Source organism: Syngnathus leptorhynchus, unplaced genomic scaffold (assembly GCF_054491065.1).
Source record: "Syngnathus leptorhynchus isolate UIUO unplaced genomic scaffold, UIUO_Slep HiC_scaffold_47, whole genome shotgun sequence".
Lineage (NCBI taxonomy): Eukaryota > Metazoa > Chordata > Actinopteri > Syngnathiformes > Syngnathidae > Syngnathus > Syngnathus leptorhynchus.
In genome coordinates, this window is record NW_028232014.1 from 592501 (window position 1) to 602289 (window position 9789).

Genomic DNA, 9789 nt, shown 5'->3' on the forward strand with positions numbered 1-9789 from the left:
CGGCCGGGCGGCCCTTCGATGGAGCCTGGTGCAGGGACATTCAATGGGATGAGCCGCGCTCGCCGCGGAACCTTCGAGCGCCGCTACTCAGCAAGTAAACGAGAGGGAGCTGCGCCCGGCCTCGTAAGACGCCTCTTCTCCGGTGCGAGCGCCCCGACGCCGCTGGCCGCCGCCGCCGCCTTGCCGCTATCCCGCCGCGCGTTTGGGGACGGAGGGCGACCCGTAGGACGGCCCCGCCGACTACACGACCGTTTGGCAGAGCGAGTGCAAGGTTAGGCGAGCTGGGCGGTAACTCGGGTTAGTCTGGGGAGACTCGCGGTGGACAGGGGGGCGCGAATCCGGCCGGGCGGCCCCATCGATTAAGCATTGGTAGGGAGCCGAGGATGAGCCGTGCGAAGTGGCCTCGGAGGCGGTCCGTGGGGGACGACGGGGGGGGACGGGCGTCGGCCCTCCGGCCCGAGCAGAGAACGTTCGGTCACCCAAGCGGGAATCTGCGCCCCGGCCCGAGTCGGACTCGGTCGGTTCGGCCCGCTGAGGCCCTCAACTATTCCCGTACGCGGGGGTCGGGAGCTGCGGCGCTGCGCCGGCGACTTACCCGCGCGAGGCACGCACTGCGTGCGGCCAGGATGCGGAGTTGGATCGGCGCTGGTTGGGAACCCTCGGGGAACGAAGGCGGACGGCGGCCAGCCGGCGCCGACGAACCCGTCGGGGAGGGGGCTGGTGGCAGGCGCGATCGGCACTATTGCTGACTGCCGGGAGGGAAGCTGCGCCCCGGCCGAGTCAGACTCAGCCGTTGCACCCCCCCCGAGCCCGCAGCGCGTAGCGCGGAAGCCATACGCCCCCCCGATGCGGAGCGACAGACGCCCCCGCGACCGCGGTTGGTCGGGAAGGCTTTTCGGATAGAGGTCGGACGGTGTGTGTGGACGGCTTCCCGTGGTGCCGCCGCTATCAAGCCGGAGGGTTTGAGAAACGACATTCGCGGAAGGACCGGCGCGGCCGGCGGACACTCGCACGCGCGGCGCCCGACACTCAGCCGCTCGCTCGGCCTCCGTGGATCGTGGCTAGGTGGGATGGATGCCAAACCGGGTCGTCTCGGTCTCGCCGCAGTACGGTCGCGCCGGGGCCTGCGGGGCGGCGCGGGGAGCGCACGCTCACGCGGCGGCCGGGGCGCTAGAGTGCGACCCGCAGTGGGTAGGAACCGTCCACCCGACGTCGGACGAGCCGAGGCCGATGGGGGCCCTACCAAGGCGGGTCATGAGTGCCAGTCGGTCAGTTGGGTGAGGGGGTACTCGGAGGCCCGCCGGGAGCAGACGGGCGACCGGGGATGGGGGGCGTACGCGGGCGGGCGCCGGGAGAAAACGGCCCGTCCGGGGTCGAATCTCGGCCTGTGTTTAAGGAGCCGGCCGGGCATCACGCTCCTTCCTTGGATGGACAACATTCGCAGTTGACACTTTGTGTCATTTTATCCGAGCGGGCGGGCGCCGCGAGGCGGACCGTCCGGGGCGACTCTCGGCCTGTGTTTAAGGAGCCGGCCGGGCATCACGCTCCTTCCTTGGATGGACAACATTCGCAGTTGACACTTTGTGTCATTTTATCCGAGCAGACGGGCGCCGCGAGGCGGACCGTCCGGGGCGACTCTCGGCCTGTGTTTAAGGAGCCGGCCGGGCATCACGCTCCTTCCTTGGATGGACAACATTCGTAGTTGACACTTTGTGTCATTTTATCCGAGCGGGCGGGCGCCGCGAGGCGGACCGTCCGGGGCGACTCTCGGCCTGTGTTTAAGGAGCCGGCCGGGCATCACGCTCCTTCCTTGGATGGACAACATTCGCAGTTGACACTTTGTGTCATTTTATCCGAGCGGACGGGCGCCGCGAGGCGGACCGTCCGGGGCGACTCTCGGCCTGTGTTTAAGGAGCCGGCCGGGCATCACGCTCCTTCCTTGGATGGACAACATTCGCAGTTGACACTTTGTGTCATTTTGTTCGGCCTGTGTTTAAGGAGGCGGCCGTCCTCCACTCGGTCCGTGTTTAAGGAGCAACACTCGCGCTCCGGTTCGGCCTGTGTTTAAGGAGGCGGCCGTCCTCCCCTTGGTCTGTGTTAAGGGCGACACTCGGTCCGTGTTTAAGGAGCCTGGCCCTCGCGCTCCGGTTCGGCCTGTATTTAGGGAGGCGGCCGTCCTCCGCTTGGTCTGTGTTAAGGGCGACACTCGGTCCGTGTTTAAGGAGCCTGGCCCTGACGCTCCTCTCCGGCCTGTGTTTAAGGAGGCGGCCGTCCTCCCCTTGGTCTGTGTTAAGGGCGACACTCGGTCCGTGTTTAAGGAGCCTGGCCCTCGCGCTCCGGTTCGGCCTGTATTTAGGGAGGCGGCCGTCCTCCGCTTGGTCTGTGTTAAGGGCGACACTCGGTCCGTGTTTAAGGAGCCTGGCCCTGACGCTCCTCTCCGGCCTGTGTTTAAGGAGGCGGCCGTCCTCCCCTTGGTCTGTGTTAAGGGCGACACTCGGTCCGTGTTTAAGGAGCGGCCCTCGCGCTCCGGTTCGGCCTGTATTTAGGGAGGCGGCCGTCCTCCGCTTGGTCTGTGTTAAGGGCGACACTCGGTCCGTGTTTAAGGAGCCGGCCCTGACGCTCCTCTTCGGCCTGTGTTTAAGGAGGCGGCCGTCCTCCACTTCCTTCCATGCACCACCACATTCGCAGTTGACACTTTGCCATTTTTTCAGAGAGGTGACACTTAGTCGTTTTTTCGAAAGTTGACACTTAGTCGTTTTTTCGAAAGTTGACACTTTGCCGTTTTTTCAGAGAGGTGACACTTTGTCGTTTTTTCGAAAGTTGACACTTAGCCGTTTTTTCGAAAGTTGACACTTAGCCGTTTTTTCGAAAGTTGACACTTAGTCACTTTTTCGCCACAGTGACACCTCCAGCGCGTGCCACGGCGCTTTTCAGGTCTTCTATCCGACCTTGTGCTGTCGAGGACGGCGTGTCCGACGCCGTGGGGAGACCAGCACCATCTCCTCCATACTCGTAAACGAGGTGCTTTGGAAAACGGGGGGAAAGTCGATGAGTACACTGACTACTGGGACCATTTCATTGTACTCTGGCGCACCTGAAGACCAAAAAAGGTACTGCACCTTAGCCCGGGTACCTCACCCCCTGGTACCTCGAGGAGAACTTAGAAAAATTTCGACAAATTTTTGGTGAGCTCCAGGGAGAGAGGCTGATTTTTCGCTTTTTGAGGCCGACCGCCGAACCGGCGCGGGGCGGACTCACAAGCCCCGCAGAGCCGTGGGCACTTAGTCGTTTTTTCAGAGAGGCGACACTTAGTCGTTTTTTCAGAGGCGACACTTAGTCGTTTTTTCGAAAGTTGACACTTAGCCGTTTTTTCGAAAGTCGACACTTAGCCGTTTTTTTGGAAAGTTGACACTTAGTCGTTTTTTCGAAAGTTGACACTTAGTCGTTTTTTCGCCACAATTGGCTCTGAGCTCCAGGGGGAGAGCCTGGTTTTGCCTTATTTCAGGCCGGCTGGGGAACCGGCGCGGGTCGGATGCACGAGCCCGGTAGAGCCGTGGGCACTTAGAAAATTTTCGCCGATTAAGGTGGGACCTCCAGGCGGAGACCGGCATTCCTCGTCCTCGGGGTTCGACCCAGGAACCGGCGCTGGGCAGACGCCGTAGCCACGCAGAGCCGTGGGCACTTAGAAAATATTCGCCAAGTTGGCTCTGAGCTCCAGGCGGAGAGGCTGGTTTTGCCTTATTTCAGGCCGGCTGGGGAACCGGCGCGGGTCGGATGCACGAGCCCGCAGAGCCGTGGGCACTTTGCCATTTTCTCAGAGTCGACACTTAGTCGTTTTTTCAGAGAGGCGACACTCTGTCGTTTTTTCGAAAGTTGACACTTTGCCGTTTTTTCAGAGAGGCGACACTTAGCCGTTTTTTTCGAAAGTTGACACTTAGCCGTTTTTTCGAAAGTCGACACTTAGCCGTTTTTTCAGAGATGTGACACTTTGCCGTTTTTTCGAAAGTTGACACTTAGCCGTTTTTTCGAAAGTCGACACTTAGCCGTTTTTTCAGAGATGTGACACTTTGCCGTTTTTTCGAAAGTTGACACTTAGCCGTTTTTTCGAAAGTTGACACTTAGTCGTTTTTTCAGAGATGTGACACTTAGAAACTTTTTGCCAAGTTGGCTGTGAGCTCCAGGAGGAGACCGTTATTTTTCGTCATTCGAGGCCGACTGCGGAACCGGCGCTGAGCGGACGCCAAAGCTCGGCAGGGCCGTGGGCACTTAGAAACTTTTTGCCAAGTTGGCTGTGAGCTCCAGGAGGAGACCGTTATTTTTCGTCATTCGAGGCCGACTGCGGAACCGGCGCTGGGCGGACGCCAAAGCTCGGCAGGGCCGTGGGCACTTAGAAACTTTTTGCCAAGTTGGCTGTGAGCTCCAGGAGGAGACCGTTATTTTTCGTCATTCGAGGCCGACTGCGGAACCGGCGCTGAGCGGACGCCAAAGCTCGGCAGGGCCGTGGGCACTTAGAAACTTTTTGCCAAGTTGGCTGTGAGCTCCAGGAGGAGACCGTTATTTTTCGTCATTCGAGGCCGACTGCGGAACCGGCGCTGGGCGGACGCCAAAGCTCGGCAGGGCCGTGGGCACTTAGAAACTTTTTGCCAAGTTGGCTGTGAGCTCCAGGAGGAGACCGTTATTTTTCGTCATTCGAGGCCGACTGCGGAACCGGCGCTGGGCGGACGCCAAAGCTCAGCAGGGCCGTGGGCACTTAGAAACTTTTTGCCAAGTTGGCTGTGAGCTCCAGGAGGAGACCGTTATTTTTCGTCATTCGAGGCCGACTGCGGAACCGGCGCTGGGCGGACGCCAAAGCTCAGCAGGGCCGTGGGCACTTAGAAACTTTTTGCCAAGTTGGCTGTGAGCTCCAGGAGGAGACCGTTATTTTTCGTCATTCTAGGCCGGCTGCAGAACCGGCGCGGCTCGGATGCACGAGCCCGCAGAGCCGTGGGCACTTTGCCACTTTTTCGCCACAATTGGCTGTGAGCTCCAGGAGGAGACCGTTATTTTTCGTCATTCTAGGCCGGTTGCAGAACCGGCGCGGCTCGGATGCACGAGCCCGCAGAGCCGTGGGCACTTAGAAAATTTTCAGAGAGGCGACACTTTGCCATTTTTTCAGAGAGGTGACACTTAGTCGTTTTTTCGAAAGTTGACACTTAGCCGTTTTTTCGAAAGTTGACACTTAGTCGTTTTTTCGAAAGTTGACACTTAGTCGTTTTTTCGCCACAGTGCCCACCTCCAGCGCGTGCCACGGCGCTTTCCAGGTCTTCTATCCGACCTTGTGCTGTCGAGGACGGCGTGTCCGACGCCGTGGAGAGACCAGCACCATCTCCTCCATACTCGTAAAGGAGGTGCTTTGGAAAACGGGGGGAAAGTCGATGAGTACACTGACTACTGGGACCATTTCATTGTACTCTGGCGCACCTGAAGACCAAAAAAGGTACTGCATCTTAGCCCGGGTACCTCACCCCCTGGTACCTCGAGGAGAACTTAGAAAAATTTCGACAAATTTTTGGTGAGCTCCAGGGAGAGAGGCTGATTTTTCGCTTTTTGAGGCCGACTGCCGAACCGGCGCGGGGCGGACTCACAAGCCCCGCAGAGCCGTGGGCACTTAGTCGTTTTTTCAGAGAGGCGACACTTAGTCGTTTTTTCGAAAGTCGACACTTAGCCGTTTTTTCGAAAGTTGACACTTAGCCGTTTTTTCGAAAGTTGACACTTAGTCGTTTTTTCGCCACAATTGGCTCTGAGCTCCAGGGGGAGAGGCTGGTTTTGCCTTATTTCAGGCCGGCTGGGGAACCGGCGCGGGTCGGATGCACGAGCCCGCAGAGCCGTGGGCACTTTGCCGTTTTTTCAGAGAGGCGACACTTAGTCGTTTTTTCAGAGAGGCGACACTTAGTCGTTTTTTCAGAGAGGCGACACTTAGCCGTTTTTTCAGAGAGGCGACACTTAGTCGTTTTTTCGAAAGTTGACACTTAGCCGTTTTTTCGAAAGTTGACACTTAGCCGTTTTTTCGAAAGTCGACACTTAGCCGTTTTTTTCGAAAGTTGACACTTAGTCGTTTTTTCGCCGATTTTGCTGGGACCTCCAGGCGAGGACCGGCGTTTTTCGTCTTCCGGGTCCGACCCGGGAACCAGCACCGAGCGGACACATTCGCTCGCAAGTGCCGTTGGCACTTAGAAAATTTTTCGTTTGTCATGAGCTCCGGGCGGAGACCGGCGTTTTTCGTCTTCCGGGTTCGACCCGGGAACCAGCGCCGAGCGGACACATTCGCTCGCAAGTGCCGTTGGCACTTAGAAGATTTTTCGTTTGTCATGAGCTCCGGGCGGAGACCGGCGTTTTTCGTCTTCCGGGTTCGACCCGGGAACCAGCGCCGAGCGGACACATTCGCTCGCAAGTGCCGTTGGCACTTAGAAAATTTTTCGTTTGTCATGAGCTCCGGGCGGAGACCGGCGTTTTTCGTCTTCCGGGTTCGACCCGGGAACCAGCGCCGAGCGGACACATTCGCTCGCAAGTGACGTTGGCACTTAGAAAATTTTTCGTTTGTCATGAGCTCCGGGCGGAGACCGGCGTTTTTCGTCTTCCGGGTTCGACCCGGGAACCAGCGCCGAGCGGACACATTCGCTCGCAAGTGCCGTTGGCACTTAGAAAATTTTTCGTTTGCCATGAGCTCCGGGCGGAGACCGGCGTTTTTCGTCTTCCGGGTTCGACCCGGGAACCAGCGCCGAGCGGACACATTCGCTCGCAAGTGCCGTTGGCACTTAGAAAATTTTTCGTTTGCCATGAGCTCCGGGCGGAGACCGGCATTTTTCGTCATTCGAGGCCGACGGGGGAACCAGCCGGAGCGGACACGTTTGCTCGGAAGAGCCGTTGGCACTTAGAAAAAATTCCGTGTCTCGTGAGCTCCAGGGGGGACAGGCTGGTTTTATTCATCCGTAGCCGACATGGGAACCAGCGCGGAGCGGATTGGTGTTGCGCTGGCATATACCTCATCTCTCTCAGGAGTCCCCCCCTTATACGTGCCGATTGTGTTTTGGAAAACGGGGGGTAACTGGATGAGTACACTGACTAGGGGGACCAGTACACTAGCGAGTGGGACCAGTACACTGACTAGTGGGACCAACACACTATGAGCGCCTGGTACCTAAAATGGAAGTATAGAGGCCGAATTTCGGGCAAGATCACGCCGGGTTAGGCTTCCAGGACCTCGGCTAAGCAATTTTAACGGGTCGCCCGGTTCTTTTTTGATCCAGCCCGGTTCTTTTTTTTATCCAGCCCGGTTCTTTTTACACTTCCAGCTGGAGCTCGGGAGCGGCTTTTTGCACAAGATCACGCCGTGTTAGGCTTCCAGGACCTCGGCTAAGCAATTTTAACGGGTCGCCCGGTTCTTTTTTTTATCCAGCCCGGTTCTTTTTTTATCCAGCCCGGTTCTTTTTACACTTCCAGCTGGAGCTCGGGAGCGGCTTTTTGCACAAGATCACGCCGTGTTAGGCTTCCAGGACCTCGGCTAAGCAATTTTAACGGGTCGTCCGGTTCTTTTTTTTATCCAGCCCGGTTCTTTTTTTTATCCAGCCCGGTTCTTTTTACACTTCCAGCTGGAGCTCGGGAGCGGCTTTTTGCACAAGATCACGCCGTGTTAGGCTTCCAGGACCTCGGCTAAGCAATTTTAACGGGTCGCCCGGTTCTTTTTTTTTTTATCCAGCCCGGTTCTTTTTTTATCCAGCCTGGTTCTTTTTACACTTCCAGCTGGAGCTCGGGAGCGGCTTTTTGCACAAGATCACGCCGTGTTAGGCTTCCAGGACGTCGGCTAAGCAATTTTAACGGGTCGCCCGGTTCTTTTTTTGATCCAGCCCGGTTCTTTTTTTATCCAGCCCGGTTCTTTTTACACTTCCAGCTGGAGCTCGGGAGCGGCTTTTTGCACAAGAACACGCCGTGTTAGGCTTCCAGGACCTCGGCTAAGCAATTTTAACGGGTCGCCCGGTTCTTTTTTGATCCAGCCCGGTTCTTTTTTTTATCCAGCCCGGTTCTTTTTACACTTCCAGCTGGAGCTCGGGAGCGGCTTTTTGCACAAGATCACGCCGTGTTAGGCTTCCAGGACCTCGGCTAAGCAATTTTAACGGGTCGCCCGGTTCTTTTTTTTTTATCCAGCCCGGTTCTTTTTTTATCCAGCCTGGTTCTTTTTACACTTCCAGCTGGAGCTCGGGAGCGGCTTTTTGCACAAGATCACGCCGTGTTAGGCTTCCAGGACGTCGGCTAAGCAATTTTAACGGGTCGCCCGGTTCTTTTTTTGATCCAGCCCGGTTCTTTTTTTATCCAGCCCGGTTCTTTTTACACTTCCAGCTGGAGCTCGGGAGCGGCTTTTTGCACAAGAACACGCCGTGTTAGGCTTCCAGGACCTCGGCTAAGCAATTTTAACGGGTCGCCCGGTTCTTTTTTGATCCAGCCCGGTTCTTTTTTTATCCAGCCCGGTTCTTTTTACACTTCCAGCTGGAGCTCGGGAGCGGCTTTTTGCACAAGATCACCCCGTGTTAGGCTTCCAGGACCTCGGCTAAGCAATTTTAACGGGTCGCCCGGTTCTTTTTTGAACCAGCCCGGTTCTTTTTTTTATCCAGCCCGGTTCTTTTTACACTTCCAGCTGGAGCTCGGGAGCGGCTTTTTGCACAAGATCACGCCGTGTTAGGCTTCCAGGACCTCGGCTAAGCAATTTTAACGGGTCGCCCGGTTCTTTTTTGATCCAGCCCGGTTCTTTTTTTATCCAGCCCGGTTCTTTTTACACTTCCAGCTGGAGCTCGGGAGCGGCTTTTTGCACAAGAACACGCCGTGTTAGGCTTCCAGGACCTCGGCTAAGCAATTTTAACGGGTCGCCCGGTTCTTTTTTGATCCAGCCCGGTTCTTTTTTTTATCCAGCCCGGTTCTTTTTACACTTCCAGCTGGAGCTCGGGAGCGGCTTTTTGCACAAGATCACGTCGTGTTAGGCTTCCAGGACCTCGGCTAAGCAATTTTAACGGGTCGCCCGGTTCTTTTTTTTTTATCCAGCCCGGTTCTTTTTTTATCCAGCCTGGTTCTTTTTACACTTCCAGCTGGAGCTCGGGAGCGGCTTTTTGCACAAGATCACGCCGTGTTAGGCTTCCAGGACGTCGGCTAAGCAATTTTAACGGGTCGCCCGGTTCTTTTTTTGATCCAGCCCGGTTCTTTTTTTATCCAGCCCGGTTCTTTTTACACTTCCAGCTGGAGCTCGGGAGCGGCTTTTTGCACAAGAACACGCCGTGTTAGGCTTCCAGGACCTCGGCTAAGCAATTTTAACGGGTCGCCCGGTTCTTTTTTGATCCAGCCCGGTTCTTTTTTTATCCAGCCCGGTTCTTTTTACACTTCCAGCTGGAGCTCGGGAGCGGCTTTTTGCACAAGATCACCCCGTGTTAGGCTTCCAGGACCTCGGCTAAGCAATTTTAACGGGTCGCCCGGTTCTTTTTTGAACCAGCCCGGTTCTTTTTTTTATCCAGCCCGGTTCTTTTTACACTTCCAGCTGGAGCTCGGGAGCGGCTTTTTGCACAAGATCACGCCGTGTTAGGCTTCCAGGACCTCGGCTAAGCAATTTTAACGGGTCGCCCGGTTCTTTTTTGATCCAGCCCGGTTCTTTTTTTATCCAGCCCGGTTCTTTTTACACTTCCAGCTGGAGCTCGGGAGCGGCTTTTTGCACAAGATCACGCCGTGTTAGGCTTCCAGGACCTCGGCTAAGCGATTTTAACGGGTCGCCCG